This window comes from Pongo abelii, chromosome 20 (genome assembly GCF_028885655.2).
Source record: "Pongo abelii isolate AG06213 chromosome 20, NHGRI_mPonAbe1-v2.0_pri, whole genome shotgun sequence".
Taxonomy (NCBI): domain Eukaryota; kingdom Metazoa; phylum Chordata; class Mammalia; order Primates; family Hominidae; genus Pongo; species Pongo abelii.
Genome location: NC_072005.2, coordinates 48,457,853 through 48,477,357, shown reverse-complemented (window position 1 = coordinate 48,477,357; position 19,505 = coordinate 48,457,853). Strand labels below are relative to the sequence as shown.

At 47.3% G+C, this 19,505-nt stretch overlaps 1 protein-coding gene across 1 annotated transcript in view; it reads right to left on the bottom strand.

The window, feature by feature from the left end:
• The window catches only part of LOC103888610 (CEA cell adhesion molecule 6), a 913,736-nt gene that overhangs the window by 107,595 nt on the left and 786,636 nt on the right, over positions 1 to 19,505 (bottom strand). The window lies entirely within an intron of this gene.

Here is a 19,505-nt window from a genome sequence, read left to right as displayed (position 1 = left end):
CACCTGGCTGAGCTCTGAGATTCAGGAAACTGCAAACAGAACAGGGGGTGGTGAGCAGATGAGGAAGGGGCCTGGGAACAGGAACTCCCTGAGCACAGCCAGGTTCAGCATCAGAGCAGCCCTGGATGGGCCCAGAGCCTGGAAGACACCAGACTCTGTTCTGAGAAAGCCACAGGGGTCAAGGCCTCTTCTCCTTTTTTTTTTTTTTTTTTGCAGGAATTGCTAAACCATGACACAAACATTTACTGCTGGGTCAACCACAAAGCAGATGTGGTTTCTTAGATTCCTCTGGGAGCTGCTCCTGTGGGTTGTTGGAGTGTCCCCGAAGCCCCCAGCCCTGGGGATGGGGGAAGGACATGGAGCCTGAGCCAAAGAACCAGTTCTGAGTCCTGAGGAGACACAGGCCTAGGAACAGGGAGGGATGGGGGTCCCTGCTGAATATCTGGAGACCCCGACAGGCTGTCTTGGGCTCTGAGTGGGTCAGGACAAAGGCTTCCCATCACCACAGGAAGTGGGGGCTTGCAGGGAAAGTGAATGGGCCTATGGCCTACCCGGGGTCACCTGGAAAGGATCTGAATAAAGAGGACCCTTCCTCTCATTGGCTCTTTTTCTGCTCATGGGAACTTAGCAGAAACTCACCTGAAACTCCATGTCCATTCTCTTCCGGGTCACACAGGAAAAATATCAACACCTTATCTCAAACCCAGTCTCTCTTCCCTGGGAGACAGGAGTAGGGGGTTGGGAGTCAGGCTGGGGTGGACCCTACACAGGAAAGGGCAGGATTCACAGGAGCCCTGCCCAGCCAGCCAAGCACTCAGCTGTCTTCCCACTACCCCAGGGACCAAGGCCATGCACAGCCCCAGCCTGGGTCCCTCTGTGAATGCATGTGGGGTCTCAGGAGCGTGGAAGATGGGGCCATCTGATGTCCACACAAAGATGAGCAATGCAGGAGCATCCATGGGTGGCACAGGTTGTGGGTGTGACCCCCACACAACCTCCAGTGTCCTGAGCCCTCCTGCCCTCTTCATCCAGGCCCTGGCGGCCCTGTCTATCACTGTCCTCCACAAGTGAGTTTGCCTGTCCTCAAATCCAGGATCCTGGATGCTTAGCCCTGGCCACTAGGTTCTCCTCTGTCCCAATGGCCACTGCTCAGGACATCTTTACCCCTAGTGGGACACAGAGAGGGGCTGTCAGAGTAATCAAGGTGGGGACAGACCAAAAATTCAGTCCTCAAGCAAGGTCCTCCAAGGCACTACCCAGGACTCTAGCCCCTCATTTCCCATCAGTTCCCAATTTACCCCCTGGCATGGATCTCACTGAGCAAGCCTCCTTTCCACACAGGAGCATCCAGGTCAGAGGAGCAGGGCTCCCCAACCTAAAGCTCATGCAGGCTCCCATGGTGACAGAACAACCTGTCTGCTCCTCTGCCTGGCCCCTCCAGCCCTGCCTCACCTGCAGCTCCTCCACACACCTGGGCCAGCAGTTCTCAGCCCTTCCCTGAGGGCCCCTGGAAGGGTGACGATCTCATGAAGGTTCACTTGGACCAGGCAGCACCTACCCACAAACAAGCCAGTCCCTGCACTAAAGCACAGAGCCATGGTTCCCAAGGGTGTTCTGCCACTGCCACAGGCTATTCATCGTGAGATGAGAGGTAAGAAAACAATTGGCAATGCGTTGATTTACATCAGGATTTGCATCAGGATTTAACTCTAAATGACCCCTTATCCCGCCTGCACACACCGTCAGATGAGGAAAGGTGACACCTCTTTAGTTTCTTGTTGATGCTGTGACAAATTACCACAAGCTGAGTGACATAAAAACATGAACTAAGGTGCCCTCATGGCTGTGTGCTTTCTGGAAGCTCCAGGTCAGAGTCTGTTTCCTCTCCTTTTCCACCTCCTAGAGGTTGCCTACATCTTTGGTTGTGTCCTTTTTCTCCATCTTCAGAGTCAGCAGCGCAGCATCTTGAAACCACTCTGTCCTCTGCTTCTGTCTCCACATCTCCACCCACACCTGCCTCCCTCTCTTACTTATAAGAAAGAGGCCTTGTGGTTATTTTGGACGCATCTTGGATAAACCACAATAATCTCCCTGTATTAGTCCATTTTCATGCTGCTGATAAAGACACACCTGAGACTGGGCAATTTACAAAAGAAATAGGTTTAATGGACTTACAGTTCCACATGGCTGGGGAGGCCTCACAATCATGACAGAAGGTGGAGGACCAAGTCATGTCTTACAAGGATGGCAGCAGGCAAAAAGAGAGAGCTTGTTCAGGGAAACTCCCCCTTATAAAACCATCAGATCTCATGAGACCCACTCACCATCACAAGAACAGCATGGGAAAGACCTGCCCCCATGATTCAGTTACCTCCCACCAGGCTCCTCCCACAACATGTGGTAATTCAAGATGAGATTTGGGTGGGGACAGAGCCAAACCATATTATTCCACCGCAGCCCCTCCCAAATCTCATGTCCTCACATTTCAAAACCAATCACGCCTTCCCAACAGTCCGCCAAAGTCTTAACTCATTTCAGCATTAACTCAAAAGTCCACAGCCCAAAGTCTCATCTGAGACAAGGCAAGTCCCTTCTGCCTATGAGCCAGCAAAATCAAAAGCAAGTTAGTTACTTCCTAGATACAAGGGGGGTACACACATTAGGTAAATACAACCATTCCAAATGGGAGAAATTGGCCAAAACGAAGGGGCCATAGGCCCCATGCTAGTCTGAAATCCAGTGGGACAGTCAAATCTTAAAGCTCCAAAATGATCTCCTTTGACTCCATGTCTCACATCCAGGTCACGCTGATGCAAGAGGTGGGTTCCTATGGTCTTGGACAGCTCCACCCCTGTGGCTTTGCAGGATACAGCCTCCCTCCTGGCTACTTTCATGGGCTGACATTGAGTGTCTGCAGCTTTTCCAGGCACGTGGTACAAACTGTCAGTGGATATACCATTCTGGGGTCTGGAGGATGGTGGCCTTCTTCTTACAGCACCACTAGGTGGTGCCCCAGTAGGGACTCTGTGTAGGGGCTCCAACCCCACATTTCTCTTCTGCACTGCCCTAGAAGAGGTTCTCCATGAGGGCCCTGCCCCTGCAGCAAACTCCTGTCTGAGCATCCAGGCATTTCCATAACTCTTCTGAAATCTAGGCGGAGGTTCTGAAACCCCAATTCTTGACTTCTGTGCACCCATAGGCTCAACACCACATGCAAGCTGCCAAGGCTTGGAGCTTGCACCCTCTGAAGCCATGGCCCAAGCTCTATGTTGGCCCCTTTCAGCCACAGCTAGAGCAGATGGGGTGCAGGGCACGAAGTCTCTACACTGCACACAACACAGAGACCTTGGGCCCAACCCATGAAACCACTTTTTCCTCCTAAGTCTCTGGGCCTGTTATGGGAGGTGCTGCCGTGAAGAACTCTGATGTGCCCTGAAGATATTTTCCTCATTGTCTTGGGGATTAACATTTGGCTCCTCATTACTTCTGCAAATTTCTGCAGCCAGCTTGAATTTCTCCTCAGAAAATGGGATTTTCTTTTCTATTGCATTGTCAGGCTGCAAATTTTCCAGATGTTTATGCTCTGCTTCCCTTATAAAACTGAATGCCTTTAACAGCACCCAAGTCATCTCTTGACTGCTTCACTGCTTAGAAATTTCTTCCACCAGAGGGCTGGGTACAGTGGCTCATGCCTGTAATCCCAACACTTTGGGTGGCAGAGGTGGCCAGATCACCTGAGGTTAGGAGTTCGAGACCAGCCTGACCAACATGGAGAAACCCCATCTCTACTAAAAATACAAAATTAGCCGGGTGTGGTGGTGCATGCCTGTAATCCCAGCTACTTGGGAGGCTGACTCAGGAGAATCACTTGAACCCAGGAGGTAGAGGTTGCAGTGAGCCAAGGTCGTGCCATTGCACTCCAGCCTAGGCAACAAGAGTGAAACTCTGTCTCAAAAAAAAGAAAAAGAAACAAATTTCTTCCATCAGATACCCTAAATCATCTCTTTCAAGCTCAAAGTTCCACAAATCTCTAGGGCTGGGGCAAAATGCCACCAGTCTCTTAGCTAAAACATAACAAGAGTCACCTTTGCTCCAGTTCCTAACAAGTTCCTCACTTCCATCTGAGATCACCTCAGTCTGGACTTTATTGTCCATATTGCTATCGGCATTTTGGGCAAAGCTATTCAACAAGTCTCTAGGAGTTTCCAAACTTTCCCATATTCTCCTGTCTTTCTCCAACCCCTCCAAACTGTTCCAACCCCTGCCTGTTACCCAGTTCCAAAGTTGCTTCCACATTTTGGGGTATCTTCTCAGCAGCACCCCACTCTACTGGTACCAATTTACTGTATTAGTCTGTTTTTATGCTGGTGATAAAGACATACCTGAGACTGGGCAATTTACAAAAGAAAGAGGTTTAATGGACTTACAGTTCCACATGGCTGGGGAGGCCTCAAAATCATGGCAGAAGGGAAGGAGGAGCAAGTCATGTCTTACATGGATGGCAGCAGGCAAAAAGAGAGTTTGTATAGGGAAACTCCCCCTTATAAACCTATCAGATCTTCTGAGACCCACTCACCATCACAAGAACAGCATGGGAAAGACCTGCCCCCATGATTCAATTACCTCCTGCCAGGCCCCTCCCACAATACATGGGAATTCAAGATGAGATTTGGGTGGAGACACAGCAAAGCCTTATCACTCCTCACCTCATGATCTTTCCTTTAATCTGTAAAGTGTCTTTTACCATGAGACTTATTCACAGATATGGGGATGAGGATGAGCACATCTTTGAGAGGCTCTTGTTCTGTCCATCACTCCTCTCAAGGCCATTTTCTCATCATCATTCATTACAAACTACACCTGGGTACCTGGATGAGGTCATCCTGACTGTAGTGATGTCCCCAGCACCCTCCAGGTCCTGAGACAGGCAGACAGAGGGCTCTCCATGCCCCTAGTACCTCTCTATCTTCTCCTTGGTGACATGCTCAGTTGTTAAGAATAAAAGAAAGCAGAAGTAACTGGGAGATCACAACTCATCAGCTCTTCAACAGTTCATGGACATCAGCACCCTGGACAGTGACTCAGTGCCCCCCCCCCCCCCCCCCCCCATTCCTAGGCATCACAGCAGGCAGCACATGGATGGAAAGAGACTGCGGGAAAAGCTGCCTGTATTAGTCCATTCTGAAGCTGCTATAAAGAACTGCTGGAGACTGGGTAATTTATAAAGGAAAGAGGTTTAATTGACTCACCTTCAGCATGGCTGGGAAGGCCTCAGGAAACTTACAATCATGGCAGAAGGGGAAGCAAACATGTCCTTCAAATGGCAGCATCAATGAGAAGAATGAGAGCCAACCAAAGGGAGAGGCCCTTTATAAAACCCTCAGATCTCATGAGAACTTACTATCATGAGACTAGCATGGGGGAACCACCCCCATGATTCAATTACCTCCAACCAGGTCCCTCCCACAACATGTAGAGATTATGGGAATTACAATTCAAGATGAGATTTGGGTGGGGACACAGCCAAACCATATCACTGCCCATTCTATTCCACATGAGAAAGATGCAATGAGGGAGAAACATTTGTTGCATGTGCCTGGACATTAGGGTTGTAGGCACATCTGTTGCCGCTCCCTGCAGGGCTGAGTGCTGCACCCAGGGTGTGGTCTCCGGGAGGCTGAGTGCCTGCTCCTGCCCATGATGCATCTTTCTGCCCCTGACACTCAAGCCACTGTCTCTGCCTACAAAAGGTGGGAACTTTTCATGATTAATTTTTGACCCTCTTGCCTGACCCTGGAACCACACACATCACCCTGCCTGGAGCATGCCCTGAGCACAACATCCTGCTCCTCCAGCCCCAGCTGAGCCCCTGGGAAGCTGAGCTGACCCAAGCCCCTGGGCTCCTCTACCAGCTCCTCCAAGCCAAGCCTTATCATCCCCATCTTGCTCATTCCTGCTCACATCACACCCACAGAGAAGACTCTGGCCCTACAGACCATCCCTGCCCTTACAGGGACTCAGGTCCAGCCAATCCAGTGTCCCTTCTGGGCACACACAGCACTCAGAATCCCCAGTGTAAGGGTCACCTGTGGGCTCAGGGGTGGAGGGATCCTGTAACTTGCATGGGTCAGAGCCCTCCTCACATCCCACATCTGAGCAGTCACCAGGGTCCTCTCTGCCCTGTCCTCATATCCAATGTCTCAATGACTCACTCAATGTCCTGGGTCACCCTTGTCATCTCTCCTGGACACAGCCACAGCTCCTGACAGGAGGGGTTGAGGTTCAGTCTCTCCAGGAGTCCCTCCCACTCTGACCACTTGAACCTGCTCATTCTCATCTGACCCTCCCCTCACCAGGGGTCTTGTGCTCTGGATCCCTGGATACCTGGGTCCTTGTCAGGCAAACATCATAACAATAACAACCACCTGAACCCTGAAACTGTCACCCAAGGCACATATCTGATGACAGTCACCAGGTGAGACACCTGTGGCTTCACATACCTGAGGCTTCACTATAAAGAGGCTTCCTCATCCCTTTCCTCTCATCCCTAGGGACAGTAAGCACCACAGGCTGCCTCGGACCACCAGCACCTTCCCCCAGACACAGCATCAGATCTATACTGACCCTGTATATGGAGAGGCTTTGGGGAACAGCAGACACTAGGAAATCCCACTGACCAGGTGTCACCCACAGCCCCACCCCTCCTCATATCAATGGCGGGGACAGACACAGGTAACACACCTCTGCTCACCGCCCAGCCCCCAAGGTCAATCACAGTCTGCTTCTCCCTTGACCCACTACTCCCCACGTCTTCCCTCCCTAGCTGCAGCCTGGATGGCCTCCCTGCTCTTCTTGGTCCATGAAGGCAGGTTCCAACCTCTGTATCGTTCCCTTCCCTCCCCTCCTCTTCCCTTCCCTCCCCTCCCCTCCCCTCTCCATCCCTTCCCAGGAGCCCACATCAGCCTGTCCACCTGCCTTACAGCCAAAGTCATCAGCCACTTGCTCCCTTCCACCTTCCCCAACCCTGTACATGGAGGTGATGGCCCCTCCTGGAACGCCCACCACTCACTGTCAGCCTTCAGTGGTAATCACAGGTTCTGCAGGGGTCACCTGTGCTCAGGTGTGTCACCTGTGGAACCAGAACTCTTGGAAGGACCAGCAGAGGGAGCTGCTCAGGACATCTCGGGGCTCCTGGCATCTGGTCCACCACAGGGCCATAATCAATAGCACTTAGTGAAAGGGTAAGTGGTGGATGACTAAGTGTAAGTGAAGATGGTGTGTGGGCAGAGGTAGGCACAGGAACACAGGCACTTTCTACTCCAATCATTATTCCAAGAAAGGTGGGGATACTGGAGATGGACATTTTCATATATTCCGGATGGGACTGCAGTACTTACAACAACAACTTTGGCCCACGATTTTTTGGGTTTTGTGGGGGTTTTTGAGATGGAGTCTCGCTCTGTTGCCTAGGCAGGAGTACAGTGGCATGATCATAGCTCACTGCAGCCTTGAACTCCTAGCCTCAAGCAACCTCCTGCCTTGGCGTCTCAAAGCTCTGGAATTGCAGGTTTGAGCTCAGCCATCATACCCAGCCCTGGCCTCATTGTGTTCAGTGTGCATACGCTTTGACCACTATCCCACTTCTGAAAGCCCCACTGAGCGGTGAGCTCTGAGAAGGCAGGACTGTGCCTGCCCTGTCTCTGTTAAAGCCCTTGACCTTCCCACAGCCTGGCACAGGGCACTTTACAAGAACTGAATGAATGAGTTCCTGGATTAATACTCCACGTGGGGAAAAGATATGTGTATGAGAATAGTCACTGCAGAATGTCTTGTCAACATGAAGAGTGGGACACAGCGTCAACTCCAATAGGCGAGTGGATAAAGCATCACAGTGTAGCCACGCAATAAAATAAATAAGGGGAAAGCAATCAAAAAACACAACTGGGGCAAAGAACATCAACAGATGCTTCTCAAAAGCTTGAACATATGGACCAACATGCATATGAAAAAATGCTCAACATCACTAAGTATTAGAGAAATGCAAATCAAAACCACAGTAAGATACCGTTTCACACTAGAGTGGCTATTATTAAAAAGTCAAAAAATAACAGATGCTGCTGAGGTTGCAGAGAAAAAGGAGTGTACTGGGCACGGTGGCTCACACCTGTAATCCCAGCAATTTGGGAAGCCAAGGAGGGAGGATCACTTGAGGCCAGGAGTTCAAGACCAGCCTGCCCAACAGGATGAAACCATGACTCTCCTAAGAATACAAAAATTAGCCAGGCGTGGTGGTGCCCGCCTGTAGTCCCAGCTACTTGGGAGGCTGAGGCACGAGAATCACTTGAACCCAGGAGGTGGAGGTTGCAGAGAGCTGAGGCTGTGCCACTACACTCCAGCCTGGGCGACAGAGCAAGACTGTCTAAAAAAGAAAAAACAGAGAGCGAAAAAAGGGAATGTTTATACACTGTTGGTGAGAATGTAAATTAGTTTAGCGATTGTGAAAAGCAGTATGGCAATTCCTCAAAGAGCTAAAAACAAAAGTACCATTTGACCGTGCAACCCCATTACTGGGTATATATCCAGAGGAATATAAATCATTCTACCATAAGGACACATGCACACGAATGTTCATTGCAGCACTATCCACAATAGCAAAGACATGGAATCAACATAAATGTCCATCAATTGTAGACTGGATAAAGAAAATGTGGTACATACGCACCATGGAATACTACACAGCTACAAAAAAGAATGAGGTCATTTCCTTTGCAGAAACATGGATAGAGCTGGAGGCCATTATCCTTAGCAAACTAACAGAGGAACAGAAAACGAAATATCACATGTTCTCATTTTTGCATTTTTAGTAGAAACGGGGTTTCACCATACTGGGCAGGCTGGTCTCGAACTCCTGACCTCGTGATCCACCCACCTCAGCTTCCCAAAGTGCTGGGATTACAGGCGTAAGCCACCATGTTCAGCCGCACGTTCTCACTTTTAAGTGGGACCTAAATGATTAGAACCCATGGACACAAAGAGAAGAACAAACACTGGGGCCTACTTGAGGGTGGAGGGTGGGAAGAGGGAGAGGATCAGACAAAACACCTGTTGGGTACTAGGCTTAATACCTGGGTGACAAAATCATCTGTATACCAAACCCCTGTGACATGCAGTTTATGTATATAATAAACCTGTACATGTACCCGTGAACCTAAAATAAAACCTCTAAAACAGAAAAAGAAACACAATTGGAGCAAATCCGCATGTGTTGAGAAAGGAAGTGTCCACCACACATGCTTCACTATAAAACAACATTACCAAGTAATAATATAATTCATTAATGTTTGGCTGTATAAACAATGAGTGGGACAAATGAGAAAGTATTATTGAAAGATTCATACCAACTGCAAACAGCGGTTATATCCTGGAAATGGAATTGGAGTGGGGTGGGGTCAGGGATCTGACACATTATTTTACAAGTGCTTATATTGCTGGAATTTACAATAAGTGTGCCTTCCTATGTGACTTTTTTTTTTTTTTTTTTTGAGATGGAGTCTCGCTCTGTTGCCCAGGCTGGAGTGCAGTGGTGTGATCTCAGCTCACTGCAAGTTCCACCTCCCAGGTTCATGCCATTCTCCTGCCTCAGCCTCCCGAGTAGCTGAGACTACAGGCGCCTGCCACCACACCTGGCTAATTTTTTGTAATTTTAATAGAGATGGGGTTTCACCATGTTAACCAGGATGGTCTCAATCTCCTGACCTCGTGATCCGCCCGCCTCAGCCTCCCAAAGTGCTGGGATTGCAGGCGTGAGCCCTGCGCCCAGCCACCTATATGACTTTCAAAATAACAGATGAAACCATTTCAAAAGACTCAAGAGGTGTGTAACATCCTCGGGCCCCAGAGCCCAGGCCTCCTCCAGCCCCAACACTGTTGAGTCCCCTCTGAGATGGCCCTTTGAAGTCTCCTCATCCCATCACTCAGGTACAGAGACACCGAGACTCCAAGGAGGTGATCCTTGCTGCAGCTCCCACAGCAGACAGGGATAAAGTGAGGTTCTGTCCAGCCTGACACACATACTGAGTGAGCACACACACTGTAGGCTTGTCCTGGACAGTGGGACAGCCCCTGCTATACAAGCACCATTCAGAGGACACTGGGAGTGAACAGATGAAACCAAACCGCCCTGCAGTTCCTAAGACAGGGGCAGCACAGAGCCCTAGGGGACACAGGTCCCATCCAGCCCTGAGCCTCCCCCTCACCCTCACGGCGTCTCCCTCTCCCTGCTCCTGACCCAGGAAGAGCTACATAATGTGGAGGACTCAGTGCAACCTGAAAATGCAGTATCCTTCTTCAAGACAGGATTAAGAGGGTTTCAACACAGCCACAGAAGGGCATTATATTAAGTGCAGGACCCTTCTATGCACAGGCCCCCATGTGATGACACAGGTCACATGCCAAGAAGCTGGCCCCATCCTACCCTCCTGCCTCAGGTCTAGATGCCCACATTTGGGAGTGACCTCAGGGACTAAAAAGACAAAAGTTCACAGAGCTCAAGAAGAGACATGGCTCTACTGCTTCCTATGCCCTTTACTCTGTTCAACTCTTCTGCAGACCCTCAGGGCAGACAGCCCCTTAGGTGATGTGACAGGGATGGGCCTGGCCTCCTCACTGGCCAGGAGAACACTGCAGGCAAAGGCCCATGGAGTGCTGAGGTGACCCAGCCCTGCACTGACTGTCCTGCAGTGGGAGGTTGTTGTCCATCTCTGCCCAGGGCTCCGCAGGTGGAGCACTAATTTGAACCCTGGTCAATGCCTGGTTCTGGACGCAACAGGTGAGTCTAAGCCCTGAGACCATCAAGATGCGGTTATTGTGCCTCTGTCCTGATGAAACCATCTGTGGCTCCCACAATCTGTGGGACACAACCCCCACCCCCCTGCAGGTGTCCCTTGATACTGCCTCATGCCATCCTACCCTGGGTAATAACTATTCCCTGAGTCCCCAATATTCCCATTGGGCATATCCCAGAGGTCTGCATTCACAGACTTGATGCATGCCCATGACAATGCTCAGATTTTAAAACGAATTATAAGAAATGTGCACTGAGGCCGGGCACAGTGGCTCATGCCTATAATACCAGAACTTTGGGAGGTGGAGACCGGTGGATCACCTGAGTTCAAGACCACCCTGGCTAACATGGTGAAACCCCATCTCTACTAAAAGTACCAAAATTAGTTGGGTGTGGTGGCACCCTCCTGTAATCCCAGCTACTCAGGAGGCTGAAGCAGAAGAATCGCTGGAACCCAGGAGGCGGAGGTTGCAGGAGCCAAGATAGGACCACTGCACTCCAGCCTGGGCGACAGGGCGAGACTGTGTCTCAAAAAAGAAACGTGCACTGAAGTAAGAAAATGGCAGGGCATCAGACTTTGAACATCTGAGTTTAGTGTAAGCTTGTTTTAAAACACCAGAGAAGAGCTAGAATCAAAGAACATTGCGAAAGAAAATATATGGAACATGACAGTGTTGACATTTTGTCTAGAAACATTAAAAACAAAGGATGATTTTTTTAAAAACAAACCAGCTTGGCATGACTTTTTCTTCTACAATTTCCTCACTGCCCACCAGAGGGCTCCAGCCTGGGGGCTTTCTAGGGGGCTGCTGACCTCCCCTCTGTGGGGCCCACAGGTCCCAGCGGAACTGTCTCTTTGCAAGTACATTTATTTCATGTATCTGCAGTTGTCTGGTCAGTCTCATGTCTAAATCATTGGATCTCTGCGCAGAATGTCAGGAGGGGTCCACACATGAGTTTGAGGACTATCTGCCCAGGGTGGGTATTTTATATGGTGGGGTTTTTTTTCACCAAATACTTATTTAAAACTGTAATAAAATATACATATCAAAAAATGTATCATTTCAACCATTTTAAACTGTACAATTAAATGGAATTTACTACAGAGTCCTGATGGAGTGCTCCTGTAGCCCTGACTACTCAGGAGGCTGAGGAGGGAGGATTGCTTGAGGCCAGGAGTTGGAGTCTAGCCTGGGCAACATGGTGAGACCCTGTCTCTAAATACACAAGTGGAATTAACTATATTCACAATGTTAAACCACCATCACCACTAATTTTTCCAGAAAATTTTCATCACCCCAAACAGCCAGACAGTAGAATAGATGCTTACACCATTTGTCCCTTCCCCCCCCCCCACACCACTGGAACACTACATTTTAATCTGCACATAGAAAAGCACTGTCACAAGAACCAAAAACCAGGGGAGCAATCACAGTACCTGGTTTTAACTTCATATTGCTGAAAGAGGCATTGGGCCAGGTACAGTGGCTCATGCCTGCAATCCCAGCACTATGGGAGGCCGAGGCAGGCAGATCACTTGAGGTCAGGAGAGTGAGACCAGCCTGGGCTATATAGACCCCGTATCTACTAAAAATACAAAAATTAGGCTGGGCGCAGTGGCTCACGCCTGTAATCCCAGCACTTTGGAAGGCTGAGGCGGGTGGATCACAAGGTCAGGAATTTGAGACCACCCTGGCCAACATAGTGAAACCCCATCTGCATTAAAAATACAAAAATTAGCCGGGTATGGTGGCACGTGCCTGTAGTCCCAGCTACTCGGGAGGCTGAGGCAGGAGAATCGCTAGAACCCAGGAGGCAGAGGTTGTGGTGAGCCGAGATTGCACCACTGCACTCCAGCCTGGACAACAGAGTGAGACTCCGCCTCAAAAAAATTAATAATAATACAAAAATTAGCCAGGCGTGGTGATGCACTTTCGTAATCCCAGCTACTCAAGAAGCTGAGGCATGAGAATCACTTGAACCCAGGAGGCAGAGGCTGCAGTGAGCGGAGATTGCACCACTGCACTCCAGCCTGGGCGACAGAGCGAGGCTCTGTCTTACAAAAAGAAAGAAAAAAGGCACTGAAGAGGGCTGGACAGAGGCCATGCCATCCCTCACCCATCCCCCACCACCCCGCAGCAGCCCTGCAATGTGGAGAGAGAATCTGCACTTTGGGAAGGGTGAGTGCAGCCACTGGAGGACTTTATATTGAATTCAGTGCTGCCCCATCACAGCAAAGAATAAAGCCATGCTGGGCTCAGCCAGTGCCCACACACAGAGGCAGTATTTGGACCAGCCCTAGCCAGAGAGGAATCGCCCATCCCAGCAGTCGGAACTTCAGTTTTTCAGCAAGCCTCCCCACGGTGGGCTGATACGTTCTGGAGTCCTAGGTAAACTTAAAAGGCAATTCCTAGTTAGGCTGGGCTTAAAGCCAGTGGACTAGCGTGGCATGTAACCAAGGGAGACACCAGCTGGCATGGCTAAGGGAATGCTTTCACCACCCCTGCCCCAACCCCAGGCAATGCAGCTAGAGGCAACGAAAGTGACTCCCTCCTTCTGCTTAAGGAGAGAAGAGCGAAGAGTAAAGAGGATTTTGTCTTGCATCTTGGATACCAGGTCAGCCACAGTAGGACAGAGAACTGGGCAGAGTCATGAGGCCCTTATTCTAGGCCCTAGCTCCCAGATGACATCTCTAGACACACCGTGGGCCAAAAGGGAGCCCACTGCCTTGAAGGGAAGGACCCAATCCTGGCAGAACTCATCACCTGCTGACTAAAGAGCCCCTGGGCCCTGAATAACCAGTAGTGATACCCAGGTAATATGCAGTGGGCCTTGGGCTCTGAGACATGCTGGCTTCAGGGGTGACCCAGTGCATTCCCAGCTGTGGTAGCCATGGGGAGAGACTCCTTCTACTTGAGAAAAATAGAGGAAAAAGTAAAGGGGACTTTGTCTTGTGCCTCAGGTACCAGCACAGCCACAGTGGGACAGAGTAACAAGCAGTCTCTTGGGGTCCCCGAGTCCAGGCCTATGTTCCTGGAGAACATTTCTGGACCTTCCCTGGGCCAGAGGGGAACCCACTGCCCTGAAGAGTGAGTCCCAGGCCTGGCAGCATTCACCACAAGCTGATGGAAGAGCCCCTGGGCTTTAAGTGAACATCAGCAGAGGACAAGTGGAATCCCCTGTGGAATAGTGGTGGTGGTGGAGAAAGGGGAAGGAAGAGCAGGAAGGACTTTGCATTGTTTGAGTGCCAGATTAGCCACAGTTTGTTTGTTTGTTTGTTTGTTTGTTGCGATGGAGTCTCACTCTTGTCGCCCAGGCTGGAGTGCAATGGCATGATCTCTGATCACTGCAACCTCTGCCTCCCGGGTTCAAGCAATTCTCCTGCCTCAGCTTCCTGAGTAGCTGGGATTACAGGCACCCACAACCATGTCTGGCTAATCAGCCACAGTTTTTGACTCCAATCCCTGCCTCCCAGACAGCATTTCTAGACACATCTGAGGCTTGAGAGAACTCACCACCCTGAAGGAAAGGGCCTTCAGGGCAAGACCCAGTGCAGTGCTTAGGTCTGACCCAGCACTATCCCAGTGGTGGTGGCACAGGGGTGCTTGCATCACCACACTCCCAGTTCCAGGTGGCTCTGCACAAACAGAGAGATTCCATTTGTTTGAGACAAATTAAGGGAAAAGAACAAGAGTCTCTACCTGGTAATCCAGATAATTCTTCCAGATCTTATCCAAGATCGCCAAGGCAGTACCTATATAAGTCTGCAAAAACCACAGCATTCTTGGGCTTGGGACCCAAGTGCCTTCAAATACCTGGAAAGCCTTCCCAAGGACAGGCATAAACAAGCCCAGACTATGACATGAAGACTACAACACCTAACTTTTCAGTGACCAGACACCAACAAACACCTATAAGGATCAACACCATCCATGAAAACACGACCTCACTAAACAAGCTAAATAAGACACCAGGAACCAATCCTGGAGAAACAGAAATATGTGACCTTTCAGACAGAGAATTCAAAATAATTGTTTTGAGGAAATTCAAATTCAAGACAACACAGAGAAGAAATTCAGAATCCTATCAGATAAATTTAACAAAGAGGCTGGGCACAGTGGCTCATGCCTGTAATCCTAACACTTTGGGAGACAGAGGCCAGAGGATCACTTCAACTCAGGAGTGTGAGACCAGCCTAGGCAACAGAGTGAGACCTTGTCTCTATAAAATAAATAAAATTAAAATGTTAACAAAGCGATTAAAATAATTAAAAAGATTCAAGCAGAAATTCTAGAGTTGAAAAATGCAATTGACATGTTGAAAAATGCAACAGAGTCTCTTAATAGCAGAATTGATCAAGCAGAAGAATTTGTGAGCTTGAAGACACGCTATTTGAAAACACAGAGGAGACAAAAAAAAAACAAACCATGAAGCATATCTATAAGATCTAGAAAATAGGCTCAAAATGGCAAATCTAAGAGTTATTGGCCTTAGGCCAGGCACAGTGGCTCACGCCTGTAATCCCAGCACTTTGGGAGGCCTAGGCGGGTGGATCACGAGGTCAGGAGATGGAGACAATCCTGGCTAATATGGTGAAACCCCGTCTCTACTAAAAAATACAAAAAAAATTAGCCAGGTGTGGTGGCGGGTGCCTGTAGTCCCAGCTACTCAGGAGGCTGAGACAGGAGAATGGAGTGAACCTGGGAGGCGGAGCTTGCAGTGAGCTGAGACTGTGCCACTGCACTCAAGCCTGGTGACAGAGCAAGACTCCATCTCCAGGAAAAAAAAAAAAAAAAAGTTACTGGCCTTAAAGAGGAGGTAGAGAAAAAGATAGGCACATAAAGTTTATTCAAAGGAATAATATAAGAGAACTTCCCAACCCTAAAGAAAGATATCAACATTCAAATACAAGAAGGTTATAGAACACCAAGCAGATTTAACACAAAGAAGACTACCTCAAGGCGTTTAATAATCAAACTCCCTAAGATCAAAGGATCATAAAAGCAGCAAGAGAAAAGAAACAACATACAATGGAGCTCCAATACATCTGGCAGCAGACTTTTCAGTGGAAACCTTACAGGCCAGGAGAGAGTGTATGGCATATTTAAAGTGCTGAAGGAAAACAAGTTTTACCCTAGAATAGTATATCAGACAAAAATATCCTTCAAACACGAAGGAGAAATAAAGACCTTCCCAGACAAACAAAAGCTGAGGGATTTCATCAATACCAGACCTGTCCTATGAGAAATGCTAAAGGGAGTTCTGTAATCTGAAAGAAAAGGATGTTAATGATGAAGAAGAAATCACGTAAGGGTATAAAATTCACTGGTAATAGTTAAGCACACAGAATAGTGTAACACCGTAATTGTGGTGTATAAACTTCTCTTATGTAGAAAGACTAAATGATGAACCTATCAAAAATCACAACTACATTAACTTTTCAGGACACAGACAGTACAATACGACATAAACAGAAACAACAAAACATTAAAAAGTGGGGTGACGAAGTTGAAGTGTAGAGCTTTTATTAGTTTTCTTTTTGCATGTTTGTTTGTTTATGTAATCAGTGTTAAGTTGTCATTAGTTTAAAATAATGGTTTTAAGATAGTATTTGCAAGCCTCATAGTAACCACAAATCAAAAACCATACAACAGACACACAAAAAATAAAAAGCTAGAAATTAAAGTATACCACCAGAGGAAATCACCTTCACTAAAAGGAAGACAGAAAGGAAGGAAAGAAGAAAGAGAAGACTGCAATAAATAAAAACAGAAAAACAAATAACAAAATGACAGGAGTAAGTCCCTACTTATCAGTAGTAACATTGAATGTAAATGGACTAAATTCTCCAAAAAAAAGATACAAAATGGCTGAATGGCTGAAAAATAAGACCCAATGATCTGTTGCCTACAAGAAACACAGTTCAACCATAAAGATACACATAGACTGAAATTAAAGGGATGGAAAAAGATATTCCATGCCAACGGAAACCAATAAAAGAGTAGGAGTAGCTATACTTATATCAGACAAAATAGATCGAAAGACAAAAACTGTTAGAAGGGACAAAGGAGGTCATTATACAATGATAAAAGGGTCAATTCAGCAAGAGGATATAACAATTGTAAAGATATATGCACCCAAAACTGGAGCACCCAAATATATAAATCAAATATTAGAGAGATAGACCCCAATACCATGATAGCTGGAGACTTCAACACCCCACTTTCAGCATTAGACAGATCTCCCAGACAGAAGATCAACAAAGAAACATCAGACTTAATCTGAACTATAGAACAAATGGAACTATAGAACATTTCATTCAATGGCTGCAAAATACACATTCTTCTCCTCAGTACATGGATCATTCTCAAAAATAGGCTATATATTAGGTCACAAAACAAGTCTTAAAACATTCAAAAAATTGAAATAATATCAAGTATCTTCCCTGACTACAATGGAATAAAACTAGAAATCAATAACAAGAGGTATTTTGGAAACTATAGAAACACATGGAAATTAAACAATGTACTCCTAAATGGCCAGTGGGTCAACAAAGAAATTAAGAAGGAAATTGGAAAATTTCTCAAAACAAATGATAATGAAAACACAACATACCAAAACCTGTGGGATACAATGAAAGGAGTACCAAGATGGAAATTTATAGCTCTAAGTGCCTACATCAAAAAAAGAAAGAGAAGAACTTCAAATAAATAACCTAAAACCTAACGATGCATCTTAAAGAACTAGAAATGCCAATAACCAGAATATATAAGGAGCCCAAACAACTCTATGGAAAAAAATCTAATAATCCCATTAAAAGAAGGGCAAAATATCTGAACAGACTTTCTCAAAAGAAGACATACGAATAACACACAGGCATATGAAAAGGTGCTCAACATCATTGATCATCAGAGAAATGCAAATCAAAACTATAATGAGATATTATCTTGCCCCAGTTAAAATGGCTTTTATTCAAAAGACACGCAATAAAAAATGCTAGCAAGGATATGGAGTAAAGGGAACCCTTGTACACTGTTGATGGGAATGTAAATTAGTACAACCACAATGAAGAACAGTTTGGAGATTCCTCAAAAAACTAAAAATAGAACTACCATACAATCCAGCAATCCTACTGCTGGGTATATGCCCAAAAGAAAGAAAGTCAGTATATCAAAGAGATATCTGCACTCCCATGTTTGTTGCAGAGCTGTTCACAACAGCCAAGATTTGGAAGTAACCTAAGTGTCCATCAACACAAGAATGAATGAAGAAAAGGTGGTACTTACACACAATAGAGTATTATTCAGCTATAAAAAAATTAGATTCTATCATTTGCAACAATATGGATGGAGCTAAGGGTCATCATATTAAGTGAAATAAACCAGGCACAGGAAGACAAACATCACATGTTCTCACTTATTTGTGGGATCTAAAAATCAAAACAATTGAACTCATGGAGAGAAAGAAGAGAAGGATGGTTCCCAGAAACTAGGAAGGGTAGTGGTGGGATAGGGGAGAGGCAGGTATATAGTTAATGGGTATAAAAAAATAGAAAGAATGAATAAGACCTACTATTCAACAGCACAAAGGGATTATAGTCAACAATAATTTAATTACTGTGGGCGGCAAGCCACCCAGGCACCAAGGCAAGAGACAGAGGACACGAGCTGTTCAAGTATAATAAAATATAAAACAAGAATAGTTATACCAGATATAGATCTTAGATATGATTATATATGAATATCATTAATCATTAGTCTGTAGCAATTACTTTTTATTCCAATATTATAATAATCCTCGCTCTATAATCATAGCCAAGGAAAAACCAGGCCATACAGAGATAGGAGCTGAGGGGACACAGTGAGGTGTGACCGGAAGACAAGAGTGCGAGCCTTCTATTATGCCCGGACAGGGCCACCAGAAGGCTCCTTAGTCTAGTGGTGATGCCAGTGTCTGGGAAGACGCCCGTTGCCAGGCGGACCGTGGTCTAGCGGTAGCAAAAAGTGTCAAGGAACAACACCCGCTACTTAGCAGACCGGGAAAGGGAGGCTCCCTTTCCAAGGGGGAGTTTAGAGAAGACTCTGCTCCTCCATCTCTTGTGGAGGGCCTGACATCAGTCAGGCTTGCCCGCAGTTATCCGGAGCCTAACCGTCTCCCTGTGATGCTGTGCTTCCGTGGTCACGCTCCTAGTCCGCCTTCATGGTCCATCCTGTACACCTGGCTCTGCCTTCTAGACAGCAGTAGTCAATTAGTGAAAGTACTAAAAGTCTCTGATGTGCAGAAATAATGGCATAAGCTGCTTTCTTTCTATTTCCTCTTTCTCTCTGCCTCGGCTGCCAGGCAGGGAAGGGCCCCCTGTCCAGTGGATACGTGACCCACATGACCTTACCTATCATTGGAGATGACTCACACTCTTTACCCTGCCCCTTTTGCTTTGTATCCAATAAATAACAGTGCAGCCAGACATTCGGGGCCACTACCGGTCTCCGCGCTTTGGTGGTAGTGGTCCCCTGGGCCCAGCTGCCTTTTCTTTTATCTCTTTGTCTTGTGTCTTTATTTCTACACTCTCTCGTCGCCGCACACAGGGAGAGACCCACCAACCCTGTGGGGCTGGTCCCTACAAATTACACATTTTAAAGTAACTAAAAGAATGCAATTGGAT